Genomic DNA, 20,296 nt, shown 5'->3' with positions numbered 1-20,296 from the left:
ACAGCTAAGGCATAAAGCAAACTCCTGTCTTACTGCCAAATGTCTGTCTCTCTACGAGCTGTACGCAAACACTATAGATATTCTTTTGTTCACTCTTTTATCTTTTTATGGAGATAACCTGGTTTACACGCTACTCTGCGGAGATGTCAGGCTTGAAGCAGTTCCTGGTTTACAGGAGCAGCCTGCATACTGGAGAGACTGCTGATACAGACTGATGGACTTTGCAATAAGGACGTTGATTTCTGAATTCATATAACAAAATTCTTTGATTTAATTCTTCAGGAGTATATAACAGTATCTTATTTCAGTGCTGTTCTTGTGCTAAGATAATGTGTAATAACTTTGCCCCAGTGCAAAATGCTCTCAGGCAAAACGCGTCTGAACATGTTACAGATAATAGCCCTTGCAGCAAACAGGATTGCTTTTGTCCTTGCGTTTTGTTTCCCTTCAGATTTGGCCTCTAAATATCAGGCTGATACTCCGTCAAAATCAAGCTGACCTTCTCAAAACCACAGGAGTTTCAATTTTACTACTTCCTTTATATTCCCTTTTAATATCTGGCCCTAATGCAGGCTGTATTGGCTCACAGTTGAGCCAAACTGCGATATAATTCAACTAGAGCTTTTAGAGTAATTTTTCAAGTTCAATTCAAGGGAAATAATGGGAATCTTTGACAATGCCCGTGTTACAGAATAGCCTGTGCATGGAAGAATTGTGCTTGCTTTGTTCTGGCTGTCAAGTTGTGATGCTAGCAATTCTGACAACTGAAAACAGTTTGTGTCTTGTTTCAGAGACACGTGAGTGTTTTACAACAGGAGTGTGCTGTGTCTTAATGATCACAGTGGTGCTGTGAAGCTCACCTGAATTATTTTATGACCAGTTTAAGATCCATGTATGCAGTAAAGACATGATGCTGGATGGGAGGAGCAGATTGATTATTGGTTTTAACACCACAATATTCTCTGTGAGGGACGGCAGTGTTCAGAAGTGCTAATGGCTGATAGACCTTGGTGATGGTGACTTTCGAAGGGAGAGCGCACAGATACCCTCAGGTCATGGCTCTAGACAGTTTTCAATATTAAAATCCTTTTAAACAGAGCAGCAAAGCTGCCATGTAAGTTGCTTGAGCAGCGTTGACCTTTGCAAACAGGCTTCACTCCTTGGATAGATAATTCAGCGTGTCTTTCCATCAGGAGGCACGGACTCCTCAAGACTCAGCATTCTGCTATGGTGCTCGAAACACCAGGAGGCGAGATATTTACCTCCGATGCACTGATACAGCACAGAGGCAAAGAACAGCAAAAGAAATGTAATGTGCTGATATATTCTAGCACATGAAAATTATTGTCAGGCAAGTAAAACTAGGAAGTGTGTGTTTATAATGAGCATTACATTAGTCTGTTTCCTATAACAGATAATGGCTGCTGGTTTCCTTTTATCTCTTGAAAAATCTGTTCTCTGACATAACAGTGCATCATATGAGGGAAACACGCAAAGCGTGTGAAGACAAAATTACACTGATTGATTATCCTAAATTCAGTGGTTTCCAGAACAGCAAACTGAGCAGGTGCTGAGTAGGAGAACAAGTGGCTTCCTAGCTGGTGATGACAAGATGACTTTCCTTTCTTACAGCAGACTTGTAGAAATTGGTTTTGAGGAGTAATTGTTGCTATTTGGATCATCATATCTCAGTAATTAAGATGTAAATTTTCTTTTCAATTGATCCATCTTTGGTATTTGCAGGGTGCTATCAGTGACTACTGACATTATTGTTATCTGGGTAAATAAAAACTTTCTGTACTCATAACAGCAAAAAATAATGGCAGTACTCTTGGAGTTTTGGTCAGTGTTTCTATCTTATGAAATAATAGCAAATTTACTAAGTGAATACTCATATCCCCATTACAGGTGACTAATTCAAGTGACTTGACTTGCTACAAACTAATTGTTCATTTGGCAGTTGTAAAAAGCAGTTCCAGCTCTAGTAGACAGATGGCACTGACTGTGTTTGGTTCCGGATGGAGCCAGAGGGAGCAATCTGGAGGTGTCTTCAGTGGTGCACCCTTCAAAATCATAGAATCACAGAATGGTTTGGGTTGGAAAGGACCTTAAAGCTCATCCACTTCCAACCCCCTGCCATGGGCAGGGACACCTTCCACTAGACCAAGTTGCTCCAAGCCCCATCCAACCTGGCCTTGAACACTGCCAGGGATGGGGCAGCCACAGCTTCTCTGGGCATCCTGTGCCAGCACCTCAGCACCCTCACAGGGAACAACTGCTGACTAAGAGCTCATTGCAATCTCCCCTCTGTGAGGTTGAAGCCATTCCCCGTTGTCCTGTCTCTACATGCCCTTGTCTAAAGTCCCTCTCCAGGTTTCTTGTAGGCCCCAATGAGGCCTTTTTGTCTTGTATTTCTTTAATTTCTTGAAGCCAATGGGCCTTTGTCCTTTAGCGTAAGTTGAACTCGTGCCCAGGTTCACCATGTCTTAAAGGATGTGTTTGCAGAGCTTTTTGGAAAGGAGGGGCTGTATCACTTCAAATGTTCCACTACACATATTCTTTAGTCACATTTTCATAAACAGCTGGGGGATCTCACCTTATCCATGACACGTGGAACAGCAGAAAATCTGCACGCATTTTCTTCTCTAATCAAGTGAACAATAGAGGTTGGTGTAATGAGCCAGCAAGAGATAGGCATTGATGTTCCACTAACATGAAAGAGGTACCAGAAATAATACTGAAAGCAAGGCTGTATTGCTCACTCACGTTCAGATGCCTGATGGAAAAGCTGAACATGCTCTTGGAGCAACAGCAGGTGATGACAGCATACTCATCATTTAATAATGACAGGAGCATTTAGCAAAATCAGTAAGCACTTGTGGTGAGTCCCAAAAATAATTTCACTCCCTTCAATTAGAGCAGCCATCAGCTTAAAGATAGGTTTCAGAGGGAGCGAGAGGGAACCTAGCTAGATAGCATGACAAAACTCTGCTGCTTGTGGTGAGGCAGAACTTAACAGATCCATGCGGATTGGACCAAGAAGCATAAAATAACACAACGTAATCCTGGGCCTCAACCTTTTGAAATAGTAGAATCATGTTTAACTCCTTAAAAAAAATAGAAAAGGGCTGATTAAAGCAGAAGTTCCCCTTTCAAATTGTGCTCTGCAGAGTGGATCTTCAAGAGAGTGGTTTACTGAGAAAGCAAGTGCAGTTCCCTTCTTTACTGTCAGATGAATGCTCTCTCTGTAAATTGTGTATCTGTCCAGATCTTCCTGTAGTTACTATTCACAGGGTCTTTCAGATCACAAAATGGTGCTATGCAGGACTGTCCATCAGCCTGAACAGTGATGGAGAATGGCTACTGTAGATCATGCCAGAATCCCATCTCAAACTGCAGCTGTGAATAGTCCCAGCATGGTGACAGCAAGAAAAATAATCAAGAAATAAGTGCAATTATAACCAGATGTGTTTCTAATCTTGTCTGTGTTCTTCAGCCTCTCATCCCCTCTTGAGGAGAAATAAGAGCTAAATGCAAGTTCTGCCTTCTCTGTTTGGTATACTGAAGAGAAAGCATCTGTTGCTTGTAGCTGTAGTATTTATTGCATTAGACGATGCTATTCACTTATTACATGGAGGGTATCTGGAATGAGGGAATAATCGAGAGGTTTTGTATATTCATTCATTTTTGTCCCCAATACCTTACTATAAGATAAAGTCTCCATACATGTAAATTCCACACAGTTAGGAAGCAAACACTGTGGTATTTCCTCCCTTTGGAAACTACCTGTTCTCTTCACATCTTTCCCTATTTTACAAATCTCAGGAGAGAGGGAAGGTTCAGAATAGAAGCTTGTGTTTCATTTCAGTAGCAGATCTGGAGCTGCCATGGCCAGAAAGGACTGTTACATCTAGGTGAGTTTTCAGCCCATGAAACCTCTCCATTGGTTCCAAAAGCTTCCTTATGTAAAACACATCCTCCAGAAAGGGCACCCACTTTGTGTTTGAAGTCCTTGGGTACTCCTTGGGTAGCTGCTGTCAACAGTTCGTCTGCTGCACCTTTTAAAATTGCAGTTGATTTCCATTATTTGTTTGGCTTTTGCTGACAGACACTGACTCCTCCTATGCCTTTCTTGGTTTGCTTAAAGAGCTCTTCATCTCTTTGCACCTTCTTAGGTAGCTTCTTGGCCTGTAAGCCTATGATCCATGATTTGCTCTCACTAAGCATGTGTTTTATTGATATTGTGGATTCCAGTGTCATTAATCCAACATGCCATGAAGGCACACAGGCCTTTCTAAAATGTAGTCCATCTGTGCAGTTACAGACTTGTCCCAACTTGTACTCGGAGTCTGACCTTTGAAATTTATTTAGGGAAACATTTTTCTTTATTCATTTACTTGAAGAATTCATTTATTTGCTTGCTCATTCTTTCATTTATGTTACTTGAAGAATTCTACAATGTTTCTTCCACTCCTTTCATAGAATCATAGAATGGTTTGGGTTGGAAAGGACCCTAAGGTCATCCAGTTCCATCCAGTAGTCAGTCACCTCGTTTTGTAGCATCGTATTTTTTAACTATTTTCTATTTTTTTTTTGAAGGACCTAAGGACTTTTTTGGTCTTCTGTAAGTACTCCTGTGCTTAAAGGTCTATCAAACACTGTAGGAACAGTAATCTCTTCAGTTTACACCCAGGAGTTCTTACTGCGAATGTGTGGATCCAAATAAGCATGTATGGTTTACATTTTGTTTGTCGATTCCTTCTGATTAAAAGAAACTGTCGCATCCTGAGAAGAGACAAGCATGAAGTCTTAAAAGTGTGGAACCTTGCTCTTTGAGATACAACCTATTCTTAAATACCCACTTCTACCCATGGGTTTCTTCCTGACTCTCTTCCCTCTTGCTGCCGTTCATCATTTGCCTCAGCTTTGGCCAGTTAGGCTTTCTAAAGCACATACATCACATATTGAACATAACTGGGTTATGATTGTTCGTCCCTAGGCAACCACCATCTTCCAGTCCAGTGATTAAATCATCTTTATTCATCATAATGAAGTCCAAACTAATTACCTGATGTCATAGTCAGTAAAATTTTTAGGGGGGAAAAGTAATTTCAATAATCTAATTACGCTTTACTATTGGCTGCAGGGGATCCCAGCACAAGCATCCCAGGTGGAAGGCTCTAGCAAACAAGAGGATATTTCCACACACAGCAGACACGCCTGTCATCCTCTTTTCATTAGCTTTATCAGCATACATGTCAGGACATCACATGTAAGATCTTGCTGGTTTGAGTTATTCACCAACAGAAATCTGCAAGCGATGTGCTCCTTCCTATCCCAAATTAACATTCCTGTCCAGCAAATTGGCTCTCAAGGACGCAATTACAAGTGAGAATTTTCCATTCCCTGTGTTTCTGTCTCAGATTCAGAGCTCAGCAACACAGGCAATTAAAAATTGATTCTGGCAGGGTCTTTTCCTACTAAATTATTATTTTATCATTCCAAGAGGTGGAATAAACACCCTGCACAGAGCTGTGTGCCTCTGCAGCCAAACTGCTTCCAGCTCTTGGGCCAACTCAGTTAAATGGAGTCTGACTGTCTCTAAAGTGCAGATTGCTGTGCTGAGAGACGTTTCAACTCTGCTAAGCTGAGCGTCTTCACTACCTACGATTGACCTTGTGCTTGCACAAATTGCGTATCATCTCTGCTGGAGTGCTTACAGCCAACCATTCACCAGGTAGAGATTTCTCACTTACTGATTCTTCTTCTTTCATCATAAAAATGGGCAGGTTTGTGCTTTACTTGTGGAGGCCAAGGAAGCTCTCTGAGAGTTTTCTGTGTGACATACTGAGACTGACCAGGATAGTGCGTGCCTGTGCAGAACAGGACCCGATTTTGTTACCTCAAAGCTGGCTTGGTTCAGAACAACCAAAGACAACAGACCTCACTAAAATTAGGATGGCAGCTGGTTTACAGGTCTGAAACTGCAGCCTCCTCACAAATACATGGCTTGTATGTGCTGCCGATGTCAGTTCCGTGCAATAAAGTCCTCCATTTTACATTCCCTCTTAATAAATCCAAGTAGAAGAAAGCCCTTCACTGGAGCATTCACTGCTGCTGCTGTTTTCTCTCAGAAGATAGCAGCCATGCTGAGTTTCCAGTCAAGAGGTGAGCATCACAGAATCCTAACTATATGGTCATTTTATGGTCATATGGTGAGGAGAGCACCTGCTGGTACATGCCGTGGTGTTAATGGAACACTGTGGCAAACACTCTTGAAATTAAAAATCACCTCTGTACTGATACAGCACAAATTAAGAAGGGAGGGGAATAGAGCAAAATAAAGAGGCACCTTTTGCATGCGTGCAAATGCTTGCTGTGCCCAAAGAAAAAGGAATAGAAATTATGATTTCTGCTTGAAACTGTATTTCCAGTGAGTGGTGCCCTTTTAACGTAGAACAAGACAGAACAAAAAAACCCACGCTAGAATGTGTAACCAGTGCAGTATCTCTGGAAATGTGAAGAGGAGAAACTACTGCTTTTCTTCTGCAATGTATGTAAAGAATATTCTGTCTAAAGCCTTGTGGAGATGGAAACTGTGGCTGTTTCTCTACCAGTAACAGTTGGATGATTCAGCAGTGACCTTGTGAAAGTTCTGCTGTTCTACATTGGGCAATATAGAAACATATACAGGATCATAGAATGGTTTGGGTTGGAAGGGACCTTCAAAGCTCACCTAGTTCCAACCTCCTGCAGTGAGCAGGGACATCTTCAACTAGATCAGGTTGCCCAGAACCACATCCATCCTGGCCTTGGATGTCTCCAAGGATGGTGCATCCACCGCCTCTGTGGGCAACCTGTGCCAGTGTTTTTCCACCCTCATTGTAAACAGTTTCTTCCTCACATTCAGCCTGAATCTCCTCTTTTTTAGTTTAAAACCATCACCCCTTGTCCTACCACAACAGGCCCTGCTAAAAAGTCTCTCCCCATCTTTCTTACAGGCCCCCTTTTAAGAACTGAAAAGCTGTAGGATGGGTATGGGACACTGAAGTTGTGAGTTGAATTGATGCGGTTAAATGTGATACCATACTAGCTGAGTAAAGACCTTAGATGAGGTCCTACTGATGAGTGCTATTAGCTCTTGTTTGACTTCTGGAGTGACAACTTACAGGTCCTGTGATGTGAGGCTCTGGTCCCACATTTCCTCATCCTGGTTCTTCTGAGATCGGTTGCTCCCATTATGGCACACTTCTGGTAAAGTGCTGAATTGTTTGGCTTTACTCACTCTCTTCTCTCCCTGAAGAAAAAGCTGAGCAGGCCTATATATACAGTGCTCTGTCCCCTGGCAAGTGCGTTTGTTGGCTGCAGAGATACTTTCAGTGTGAGTCAGTGCTGGCAGCCTCCTGCCACCGACGCCATGCAGCATCTGCATCCCCACTCGTGCCATCAGAAGCGCTGTTAGCAATGAGATGAGCAGCAGACTGCAGTGGCCAAGCACAGCCAACCTGCATGAGCTGTAGCCTATATTATTGTTGACTCTTCAGGGCTTGTGTCAACCCCCAGATTGCATCTGTTCCTTCTGTCTTCCTCCCCTCCTCTGCAGCACAAGGGACCCTCTCCCCAGTTGGTGGCATGGGTGATGGAGCAGGGATGAGGGGAGGAAGTTGGTGGTGCAGCTGGTACAAGAGGAGAGACTGACTCCTCAGACTGACGAGGAGGCCCTTGTCAGTCTGAGGAGGGAAAAGAAAGAAGAGGTGGTCTTAGAATCGCTGTGTATAGATGGATATGCAGTTAGGAATTGGCCATTTTAACCCCTCCTTTTTCCAATGCCCCATAGGCAGGCTGCTGAACTCTCCATTCTTTCATCTTAAAACTGAACAAGTGAATCTTAAGTTTTTTACACCATTCTATGCAGGTTCTTATTTGGGTTTCCTCATCCTTGTATGCAAGTAAATGAAAAAAGTATTTGAACTGTACATTTCAAAACTCATCACATACCAGAATTACCTTCAGCTACCTTTTTTCTCAAGAACGGTTGCCTTAACAGCACTGGGCTCTTGATGCTGAGCAGCATCTCTGATAGTACCTTCTAGAAACGTGATTTCAAAGCTTCAGTGCCCCTTTCGTGCTAAAAAAAACCCCTACACGCTCAAAACCAGCACAAAGCAAAGCAAAACAGCACCAACGGAGGACTTGCACGGAGGACTTTGGCCCCGGGGCAGGGCTCCAACCGCGCTTGAGGCTCCAGTACACCCGCCGCCGCTATCACCCCCCACACCTCAACCCCCCCCCCCCCGCCCGCTCCCCATCCAGATCCAGTCCGTGTATTGCCGTCTCCGCAGCAGGCAGGTCGGGGAGCCTGCGCTCCTCTCCGCTCCGCGTTTTCTGCCTGCTCGACTCCGCACCGCACCGTGCGGCGGCCGCTGCCCCGCGGCTCCCGGCCGGGCCGGTCCGAAGGCCCACAGAGGAGGCGGCAGGTAACCGGGATGGATGGAGGGGTGAGAAGGGACTTGCCCTGCGAGGCGGGGGGCGCGGCAGCCCGCGCGGGGCTCGGGGCACTCGTGTGATGAGCTGGCGCCAGTCCTCAGCCTGGAGGGTGGTGGTGGGCGGGAGGCGGCCGCCGGTGTGCTCGGGGCGGGGGGAGCACCGCTGCCCGCAAACGAGACGCCGCTAGCGAAAGAGGTGACCCGACCTCTGTGCGCCTGCACAATGCTGTGATGTGCGCTGGGAGACATCGGGATCCCCGCCTGGTGTTTGGGGTTTCCTGACCTCTTCTATGCTTTATCTCTGCCTGGGGTTCAGTTGTATCGGAGGAGGTGGGAGGGAGAAGGGCAGCTCGAAGGGACGAAGAAGGGCAATCCGGTGTAGAGCATCTGGTGCCGTGACCCACCTGTAAGTTTCTGTTTATTTCCATATGAACTGGATGTAAGAGTAGCAGGTTAATAAGCGGTCCTGTTTGGCAGGTCTACTTCCTTATCCAGCTGAGGTGACACCGAGTGTTTAGTTCAGTGCAAGATTTAAGGACAAAAAGCAAATGACAGTATTTCTTGTCCGCATCGAACTTCATGCACTGGTTTAATGTATTTCTGTGCTGAAGTAAGCATAAAGAGATGCTATGCTTCTAATTATTATTTTTTTTAATATTTATTTTTATTGCAGCTTGATCAAAGGTTTCCTTGTGCCTCCAAAGAAATCCATTAGGCTTGATCTAAGAAACATCCATAGCTCCTTTTCAGTATTTGGGTGGGACTTGTTAACAAAGCCATTATACTGCAAATGGCATTGTGCTGTTCCAGAATACTGTTCCATCCATGCTTGGATGTAATAATGATAATCATGATAAAGCATGCTGCTCGTGCACAGTTTGATTTAGGCCAGCAGTTCAGTTTGTACCATTTAACAAGATGCAAAGGTAGGCACTGAGTTAGTCCTTGCATGTTGTCTGGTCCTGTTCTTCCATCATCCCTCTGCACACCCAGCTCTGTGGCTTTTTATTAAGATGTCTATTATCATAGTATCTATTATGCCTACTGAATAAGACTGTGGATGAGCACATCATAAAGCAGAAATACGCACACTGAGCATGCCTGGCATGTAATATTTTGCATCTGATCTGGAAAGCAGTAGAAGTCCAGTTAAGCTATATGTATTAGACCTGAGATTAGCAGGACTGGCAAAGAAGGTGTGCTTCCCTGCTGTTTCTCAATGAGTGAAATTTGCTGGCTGGCATCAAACCACACCTATTTCTTCCATCCTCACTGTATTTGTTCAATGAGGGAGCGGATTTGGTTTCCAGGTCATGGTGTAATGCTTTCATATCTCATTCTTCATGAAATCCTGATTTCTACTGCCTAGACATGGAGAGGATCTTCTTCAGGGCTTTGCAACTCCAAGTGCGTGAAGCTCTTTAAACCAAAGAGCTCTCTTTTTAGATGACTTATACCTAAATTTGATACAGTACAGTCCTATAACAGTGGAGGGGTGGAAGTGTGCAGTGCATTCCACAACACAAGTTGAGACACTCATTACCTTGCCAAGCTGCAGCCTTAAAATGAGCTTCAGGAGGTCATTTGTCTCCAGGTGAGTAGTTCAGCACTGGAACTCACTGGTGTGGGATCTAGTGGAGGCCAGAGGCATTAATGGTTTCCCAAAGACTGGACACATTCATGGGAGAGAGTTCTTTAAAACGCAGGATGCAACCTTCATCTTGGACAAGTTTAAAGCCAATGTTTATGGGAAGCTGGAAAGGTTGTGAGTGAAGATCATTCTACATACTCCGTCCTTGCTGTTATACTGCTTGTGAATCACCTATTATCAGTCACCTTTTTCTTTGAAGAAAGAACAATGAACTAGATAAGCCATTGATCTGTCTAATGCAGCTGTTAAATTTTTATGATCATTTGACATTGAGCATTGAATAGCAATACTTTTCAGGAGTGAATTTGTTGTACATGAGCATTGTTCCAGCAGAGGAAACACCAAACAGTATTTCACATACGCATACTTGTAACAAAGAAAAGCAGCAAAAGCCTTTAGCATTTCTTGGGTCAACCCCATCATTGACTTTGAGACGTAATAGAGGCTGTTTGGATATAAATTGCTCAGCTTCAGGTTGTAAATTATACAATACTGGAGGAAAAGGCAGAAAAGAAATTGCTTCTTAGAAATGAAATTGATTCTTTTCCCCTGTGCTGTCCTACAGTATTTTTGCAATTGTTACAATAAATGGGGGGTTTCAGTACTACAGCCAGGTTGGTGTTGTCTGTACAAAAAGTAGATCCTTCAATCTGAGAAAAAATAGATTCCAAATGAGGATGTAATGCAAACAGAATGAAAATGTTGGCAGAAAAATGACCTACTAAGTTCTAGCATTCTCATCCTTGCTGGCATTCTGCTTTTCATTCGCTTGCTATTTCAGGCTTTTGATAACCGAATTAAAATTGCCGTTACTTAGAAAGCTTGTTCCTAATGTGGCAATGTGCGTATCTTCTGAAAAATGTCATCTCCCATTTACATTGCATTGAAATGTTATATATAAAGGTGTGATAGCCACGGCTTTCATAGAAACACAGACTGGTTTGGGTTGGCAGGGACCTTAAAGCTCATCCAGTTCCAAATCCCTGCCATAGGCAGGGACACCTTCCACTATGTCTTTTCACTTAATAAGAAAAATGATGTGGGACTGATGAAGAAGTTTTTATCTTTGTGTTACTGACATTCCTAAAAGGGGGCTCCTAAACAGATGGAAGAGCCTTACCTTTTTAGTTAAACAAACAAACTTTAGGAATACAGATGGTTGATATAAGGCGTATATAGAAACAAACAATGCCTAATGAAAACTTATATTCCAGTTTCTTCAAATGGTTATTCTAGCTTTTCCTTATCTCCAAGTGACAGAATGAGATAAGCAAGGCAGGAGGGAGGCAAGAGAGGGAACTGCAGCATACCCACTCTTTGATGAGGCTGCAGTTTTATTAAGCCATTTGAAGCTGGTGATACACAACGCAAAGTATGAGGACATTTGCAGATAGTTACAGGAGGGTGCCCATTAACCTGCAAAGCAATAATCAGACTGAGTTTGTATTAGTTTAATACAGTTTTAACAAAAGCACAACATAACTAAGTGCATTGGAATTTGGCCAAGAGACATTACATTTGACTAGAGGCTGTCTTATTTGATTATTTAGTTAGTTAGTTTCTGGCCTGAAAAGCATTTGCTGAGTTATGTTGCAGCCAGCTTCCGTAAGACAGAAAAGCACATTTAGGCAAGCTGTATGAATGAAACTGCAGATTTCTTTTGCATAGTAATGCTGTTTCAGTGTATGTGCTTTACATCCTTCTCTAAGGGTTATGAGAGATGCTGTGAAGATTATTTATTGTGAGCATAAATTAGAATGGGCTTATAAATCCAGCTGAAATACAGCATCCCAGTTAATTCTGATGATGTCTTGTCTGTGATAACGACTTTCATGTTTTCATAGCGATACCTTTGATGACTAAATTACTCAGTTATTTTGTCAATCATTGAGAGTATGGCTTGGAGGTTTGTTAAGATATTTCATCTATATCATTTTCTTTCCTCCCCTATCATCACTTTCCTGTCATTCTGCTTAGAACCTGCCTGCAGACAAAAAGTAGATGAAATGTTTAATTCTTTGCTGTGGATGAGATGCCTGCTGCTGGCTCTCCTGCTGCCCTCAACCCATGATCCCATTGCTTTTGCTTCATGTGAAAAGGGTAGAGGATAGGAAAGGAGCAAAAAGGGTTCTTGAAGCTGACTGTCAGATACCTCCGTGGTTTTGCTTTGAGAACTGCTGATTTCTGCAGCTTGGGTTACAGCAGCATGTGCTGAGCGCTTTGCTTCTCTATTGAAAGGTTTCCATTAGTCCTCAGGAGGGTTTGCAGTCATGGTATGTGGTACAGCCTGATTGAGCAATATTAGTGTGCTGTTGTGTCAGCTCAGGCTATCATTGAGGTGAATGGCCTTTCTCTTCAGCTCTCTCTGCATTTGAGATTCGTGCTTTAAACACCAGGCTGAGCTTTTTGCCTCTGGCACCCACAGAGAGTGACTGGTTGTCTGGAAGAGAAATGAAATGCTACACACATTTATAAAATGACTGTATTACCTCTCACAGTTGGGTACAAAGGGTAATACATGGAGAGGTCTCTCTTCCCCCAAAGCCAGAAGCAGTTGTGGTTCCACTGACACAGAACTGACTGTTTGCTGCTATTGAGGTTCTACCCCCAGCTGAACACGTGATTGGGAACATTTGAGGACTTCTGCCCAAATCAAGACTTCCAGTTGCTGTCTGCATGCTGGGTACCATGCCTTGGCAACAAAGAAACTTAGTGTTCCTTCTCTTTTTCCCTTATTTTTGCATTGTTCCATTACTCTTGGGAGAGCTTCCTTTTATTATCAATGAAAATGTGCCATACGACCTGTGCCTCTGTTAGTGAGTGACCTTTCCAAAGTCATGAGAAGTTTGTAGGGTGTTTAAAAAACTGATTTAATTTCATTTTCCTATTTAAAAGCAATGCCCATCCCTTTTCCACTTAGATTTCAAAACACCTCAAGTGAGACAGATCCCACCTAGAGGGTAGGGGGAATTCTCTGTGTCCTACTAAGAGGGAGAGGGAGAGTTTGCCATGAATATCTGAAGTGACTCACTCAAGATTATACAGTGAGTCAGAGGAAAATGTGAAGAAAATACTTATTTCCTTGAAAGAGAGATGTTCACTTTTACTGTTGGGTTTTACAATGCAATTAATAAGGACCTTGCAGCATCAGTTAATTCCCTTTTTGTTAAAAGGCAGTGTGAATTCCTTAATGATGACTGTTGCTGGCTACACGTGAAACTTTAAGATGGAACTTGTTGGTCTCAAACCCTCTTCATCTGTGGCAATGGGAAACCAGGCTGCTGTCAAATAACATCTCCATTTCATAGCATCCTTCACAGTGCCTTTTTTGACTGAGGAGCTGCAGTCCAGCACTAGTCTTCATTATTACTGCAATAATGGGACTCTGATAGGAGTGCATTTCACATCAGTGATTTACTGTCTCCATTACAGCATGACCCGAAAGCTGTAACTCTTCTGCCAAGGGGCTGGGGTTTGGAAGTGCTCCAGGGCCACAGCGCAGCTTCCAGGCCAGCTCAGGTTCTCTAATCCTGTGTGGTTTTCACCTGGTTCAATCATTTCCAGTTTGTGCAGAAGGTGTCGGGAATGCCTCATGCAGAAACGGCCTTTGTTTTGTCAATGCTGATAAAGCTGCTGCTGCAACTGAAACACGCACTGAGCTGTTACAGGCTTCATAAGTAATTTTTCTCTTGCTTGCACCATGGATAAAGCTATTTCTTCAGTGTCAGCAAATGAAAGCACCCTGTGTTTGCTGTGCAACACTATCAATTGGCGCTGCTGGGTTAATGCTAATACCTTTGGTTTCTGGCACAGTGCTTTACACCCACAAATAGCATCTTCTGCATGTTTCAGGGGGTGGTCAGTGAATTGACAGTCTAGACATAAAGTGTCTAAACAAAACTATTCAGTACAAGCTATAATGTCTTATAAGTAACATAAAGTTACAAAGAAGAAGTTAAAATAGCCATAGAAGGGCCACATCACCTTATAGGGCCGTACAGTGGGCAGCACCTGAAGGCTCTGGAAAGCAATCACGTGGAGGCACTTCTGAAGGCATCTGACTTTGGGTCTGGGGTCCAGGCTGAAGGGTTCAGTGAGTCTCTCAGGATGCATCCAGAAGAGGGAGTGGCAGGATGGCTGGAGACCACCCCACAGCATCTCACCATGTTCACTCCATCCCTGCAGGCCCCTAAGCCTATTAGCATGTTAGCATGGAGGGAAAGGGACATGTGGGGAGGCATCCAGATACCACCTGGGCCTTGCAGATCTGTGTGACTGGCACATGGGATTTGGATGCATGAAGAGCAATTGGTGGTCATTCACGCTTGGGTCCTGGGAAGCTCAGGTCCCCATCCTCAGGGACCATTTGCCCTTTTGTTGCCCCCAGCACCCCTGTAACAAGTTCTCCATAAATGAGCATCTTGTTCCACTGGTGCGAGTGTCCAGAAGGCAGTGTGCACCAGCTCAGTTTTGAGTTCTGGGCAAAATAAAGTTCCTGTTGTTTTATTATCTGTACCACTCACTTTAATAGGAATTACTGATCTTCAGACAGAGAAAATATAAACAGCCAGTAAGCAAACAGGTGCTTGATTTTCATACTGGAGGATGTTCATCAGACGACCTAGGTGATGTGTCAGACTTCATTTTCCTTTCGCCTGGTGTTATCCCCCTTTTGGCTATATAGTAGTTGCTCCTGACAGGAACTTTTTAGCCCTGTGGCTTTGGTCTAGCAGGTGTATGCCATCCCAGGTAGGTTTTCCCTATGACTATGTACTGTATGTGATTCAAGCTAATTTATTTATTCTTTTAGGGTTTTTTCATACCACACCAGTCTTCAGGTATTAGTGTGTGCCAGGCTTTGCTCTTGCATTGAACTGCTCATCTAGGCAACAAACAAGAGAAAGTGCTTTATAATCTCAGTGGACTGTGGCTTCTTGAAATCAATAGCTTCCTTTCAGCAGAGTTTAAACTGCTTTCTATTATGCGGAGCCTGACACAGTAACAGAGAGATGCTTAAGATGCTGATGCAGGTGGTATTTGAGCAGCAGGTAATGTAACAAGATACCTTTCTAAGTACAAGGGACAAGAGAGCACGTGGTGCTCTATTTTGAAGAGAAAATCTCTTGCTAAGGTTGACCCAAAAGCAATTAGTGGTTCATTTAACTGAATTAGTGAATTCACCTGTGCAGTCTATTAAAATATTATATAGAGATAATTTTGGCTCAGTTGAGTACAGCTAGCTGTGAAGGGTTATAGAGATTTATAATGGATTACCTTCTATCTACCCACTGGGTCGGTGCTTAATGTTAAGTGAAATAGCAGCGCATCCTGGTAGTTCAGCTAGAAATACTGCCCTGTGTCAAAGCTGGACTTCTCTCACTACTGATACAGCTACTTTCTTTCCAGAATCATTTGGGGTGTAAATGGGCACATATAAACAGGTCATTGTCCTAAAGGCAAACAGCTGGATTTGTCACCGTTTTCTAAGCAAAACTCAAATGATGTCTTGTGTAAATTGCGTAAGAAATAGTCTTTAGTAAATTGAACTGAAAGGGCTTTGGTTGTGCTGCTGAGACTTTCCTTTGTTTAAAAAGCATCTTCTGTCACAACCAAAAGCACTCTAGTATATATTGTGCTTTCCTTCTTCCTGCCCTCTTTGTGCTATTTTGGGCAGAGATTTCCCACTACTGAAAAAGAAAGAAGAGTTAGATGTCTGTAACATTTACTGAGAGCCTTGCTGTGGTAGAAAAGCACCCTTGCTATGCCTCACTTCTACTTTGAAGGGCATCACTGGAAATCTCCAAGGGAATTAGTAACAGGATATTTACTACATACATTGTTGTGCATACCCACAAACTGTACTCCCAAGTTCTGTTACATTTCCTTCCTAATGGAACATAATTCACAACAAGTAATGCTTTGATGCTGTCTGTATGTATTGAACACTGTGCAAGGTTAAGAATTGATTATAACTTTCTGTATTGATAGGCATTTCAGAGTCCTATAAAGAATGTACAGATCAGCTAGAATAGAAAAGATACTCAACAAAGGTATTCATTATGTTTACTAAAAACAAGGTTTTGTAGGTTTATAAAGATTTGCAGTGGGAGCGTTTCCCTCTTCCTTCACAGCTGGCCCTCTCCTCTCCCTCTTTCCAAGGTCAGTGTGTTAACACAGTCCAAGGCCACCTTTCTACATGGGGCATGACTATACTGGTACGGCACAGTAGTGAACTGGCTTATATGGCTTTTGTGCTGCAGTGCCTTGTGTATGTATGAATCCTCCTAGGATCCCCACATGGAGAACTTTACATAAATAAAAAGCCTCTGTGTTTCATCTATTAAAAACCTGCTCAAGGCTGTGTGACCAGACACATCTTCTTTCTGCCAAATCTGGCTGTTGTTTTTCTTGAGTCTTTTTCTAAGCAATGCTACAAGAATATATAAAAAACACATGGTAGGATTTAGTGGAGCTGGACCTCGCCAGCAGTGCAATAACCTTTTGTGCTATTAGATGTGCTGTGGCCCTTCGAGCTACTCTATAGATCTTTTACTGGTAAATAGATATGGAAAGCAGAGAAGGGAGAGAATAGATAAAAACAATATTTGCAGTGTATTTGCTTCTACAAGTAGCTCATCAGATGCATGCTAACTAGGTCAACTTTGGTAAAAACCTGAACCAAACTCTATTTGTTCATCTTGTAATAGAGTCTAGGCAGGAGCCACAACTCTGCATCTACAGGTAATGTAGTAAGGGCAAAAAGGCTTAAAAACCAGACAGCCTAATTACACTGATTAGTATTGCTATGTGCTACTTAACACATTTGTTACACACAGATCCAGACACGTTTTTTTCCCTCTATGCAAATGATTTTTGCTTGTTATCTACTTGATTCATAGAATAATGAATTTTAGCTTGTTGGGTACTCACTAATGGTGCCTTGTGTCATAAACATGCTTGGAAATAGATGGGGTTTGTGTCTTTTCACCTGGGTGGAAAAGAGCTTCTTCAGTAGTAGCACATCATCTTCAATAGAGAAATAGTATTGTTTTCATCGCTATGTGGCATGTTTCTGTCACAGCCATGGGAAATATGCCCTGAAATTAAAGCAAGTAATTGAGGATTAAAATCCTGTATCTTTTTACTGTTAAAGAAATAACAAAGCATAAATAACAAGTAATTGATGTTCTGCGTATCTTCAGTGAACGGAAGCACACAAGACATGGGGCAACATCTGTGAGGTTCTTAGTATACTGTGTAGTAGTTATATATGTTTTTAAGTGTTTAAGTAATGTGGGTGGGCAGTTGCACAGTTACCATATGAATGTTCAGTGTTAAGGATTTGTACACTGCAGTACAACTGTGCTAGAATGGGTTTGCCTGTATGGTCTCTGTCTTGTAATCATGGCCTTCATCTCAAGTCAGCAGGTTATGTCAGCAGGGAACAAGTGGTTAAAACCAGCTGGAGTTGGAAAAGGTCTATAAGAGGTATTTTTGGAAGTCTTTCATTACAGAAATGCTTGTGGGTAGGGTGCCAGCAGAAGATTGCTGCATCAGATCCGAAAGCAATAATACTAATGTTGTTATTAGGTAATGATAATACTATATACTGTAATACTTTTATGACTTTGCACTAGCTGATGTGCTGAAAATCAGAAAAATGCAAAGTAGCTGCATTGTACATTTCCCTTTTTTAAAGGATGCGATTGTCATCTTCTTTTGTTTTTCTCCCCTCTCTGTTATAGGGAGGAAATTGAATTTTAGTCATGACAACAAAGGCATATTTCATTATCTAATCATTACACTCTCCAGGGATGAGTTTTTTAGCAGGCTCAAATACACAGGGAGGCGAAGTATAATGCCCTAACATCAGAGAGTATCGGTGTGCTGAGCCCCATGGGACACGCATGGAAAGGAACATTTTCACAGTTACAGAAGTCGACCCATCTTGGTTTAGCACTGATCTGGTGCGAGCTGGTATGCATTTGCATAAGGTGACTTGCACAGCCATCATGTGTGGAATGTTTTAAACAAAAATGCAGGTCTTCAGCAAGGTGCTTTGTTAGGGGGTTTTGGGTGGGTTTTTCTCTTTAATTCTTTCAGCATCTGTATCCATCATTTATTATTCATAGAGTTAGAGAAGAATGGTGCTGAAGCTGCTAAGGTAGCACAATCATACTGATGGGGTTTTGTTCCTGTCACTCAGCATTGTGAGTGGGAGGCTATTAGCATGGTTGCATGAAGTTCCACAGAATATATAAAAACATGAAAAAAAGGTAATCTCTGAACTGTCACTGACAGTGGTTACAGTGTTCAAAGAGAAATGTGGGCTTCTGATTGTTCCTTAGATTGTAAGGGTTACTCAAAATTGCAAAATATGCCATGGATATTTTATTGAAGTAAGAGACAGTGAATATTGTGGTCAGATAGGACCCATGTCTGAGTGATATGGTCTACAAGTAGCATTAGAATTAATGAACTCTGGATGTGGTACAGCTTTTCTACTGACTATGGAAAGTGTGCATACACGAGAGGTTTTTTACTTACCATCACAGAATCACAGAATGGTTTGGGTTGGAAAGAACCTTAAGATTCCAGCTTAAGGTTCCAACTCCTCTATGATGGGTAGAGATGCCTTACACTAGACCATGTCTCCCAAGGCTCTGTCCGTGAAGAAGATGATGCTAACTGTTCAGTCAAGCTACTTTTTAAAGGAAAGCAGGATGCAAGGCCCACTTGACCAGTACAATGATTTTAATGCATTTAAGCTAGTCTCTAGGTGAGTCCTGAGCGAGTTCCCACTTTGTCAGAGGTGCCAGCTTGTGAAGTGTGGCTGTAATATTGATAAAGGCTCGCTAAGCACTAGTAGGGAAAGCGTGTTTTCAAACAAGAAGGAAAAGGGAAAATGGGAGGAATAGAAAATCCATGCTTGTACAGTGGCTAACACAAGGATCTGGTACAAGTAACTTTCAGATTGAATCTTCCTTGTGTGTGTGTGTATGTCCCTTAGGTTTGGTAGGGACTTACATGTTGTGTGTTTATCGTTCTAACATGGTTGCAGAGATAGAAAGGGTACAGCTTAGTTTGTTGTGAAAACAGAGGAATTGTTTTAATCATGTCAAGATTCATCCAGTTCCCACCAGTTTTCCCCACTTCATGTTTAACCTGTAAACCCCAAAGAAAAGGGCATACTTGAAATTCCCAGCTTGGTTTGTAGCCTTGAAACTCCTCATGCATATCCCTGATGCTCTGTACTCTTAGGAATAGCACTCACGCACATATCATGGTAGTTTTTAGGGAGCCCAGGCAGCAGCTCAGACCTCATAGAATTGATCCTGGTTTGGTTAGAACTGAACACATCCAAAAGGTTCGTAACGCATTTTCTAATAGTTCTTATTTAAGGTTTTGGGTTTTTTTTTGTAGCAAACCTCAAACCCAGATGTGCTTTGGTTCCCAGCACATCCCCAAACTCTTAAAATAAAACTTTTCTCCCACTTTCTCCTCACAGCTCTCAGCAGAACCTTCTCTGTCCCACCTCCTCCTTTCCTTTTATGACACAAACTTGTGATTTACAGACAACTTCTTCTCCAGAAATGCTGTTTTTCAAACCCTTACCATTGTTCCTGACATAACAGGTTGCCTTTCAACAACCTGAGGCTCCTCCCTGTCCCTGTCATAACCATCTTGCTTTGGTCAGCTCAGTGCGACTTCTCCCACTGACTTCAAGGACCAGACCTAACTCCTGTCCCTGCTGACCCAGGGAAAGGCAGTTTGAAGTGTCTCAGTGCCTCCAGAGCAATAGCTCATGGTACAGCACAAACATGATGCTGCCATGTGTCCTTTTCATGCACTCCGTGCTATCGTACAAGAAAGGAAGGCAGATTCCTCACTGCTATGTAGATATTATATTAGACACTGCAGGGAGCCTTTGAAGTGTTAATACCCCTCAACACAGCCAGCTGACAGCGCCAGATTTGTCTCGGTTGTGACTCAGGCTGTCACAGCAGGTCCTGCGAGCAGGTTCTTGGGGAGTAAGGGCATGTGCTGTGTTGTACAGCCACTTCCTTGGGATCGTTTTAACTGGTGGGTTAGAAGGGAGAAAGCTACTTGGAGAGCAGCTTTGAAGAACAATGGTGGAGCCCCGTGCTCTGCTCATGGA

At 42.7% G+C, this 20,296-nt stretch overlaps 1 protein-coding gene across 1 annotated transcript in view; it reads left to right on the top strand.

Moving 5' to 3' along the window:
- CNTNAP2 (contactin associated protein 2) overlaps positions 1-20,296 on the top strand; it is a gene marked incomplete at its 3' end in the record, with an annotated part of 1,031,819 nt that overhangs the window by 994,309 nt on the left and 17,214 nt on the right. The window lies entirely within an intron of this gene.

This window comes from Psittacula echo, assembly GCF_963264785.1.
Source record: "Psittacula echo genome assembly, chromosome: 2".
NCBI lineage: Eukaryota > Metazoa > Chordata > Aves > Psittaciformes > Psittacidae > Psittacula > Psittacula echo.
Note: the sequence above shows the minus strand (reverse complement) of the source record. Positions and strands in the feature narration are given on the sequence as shown.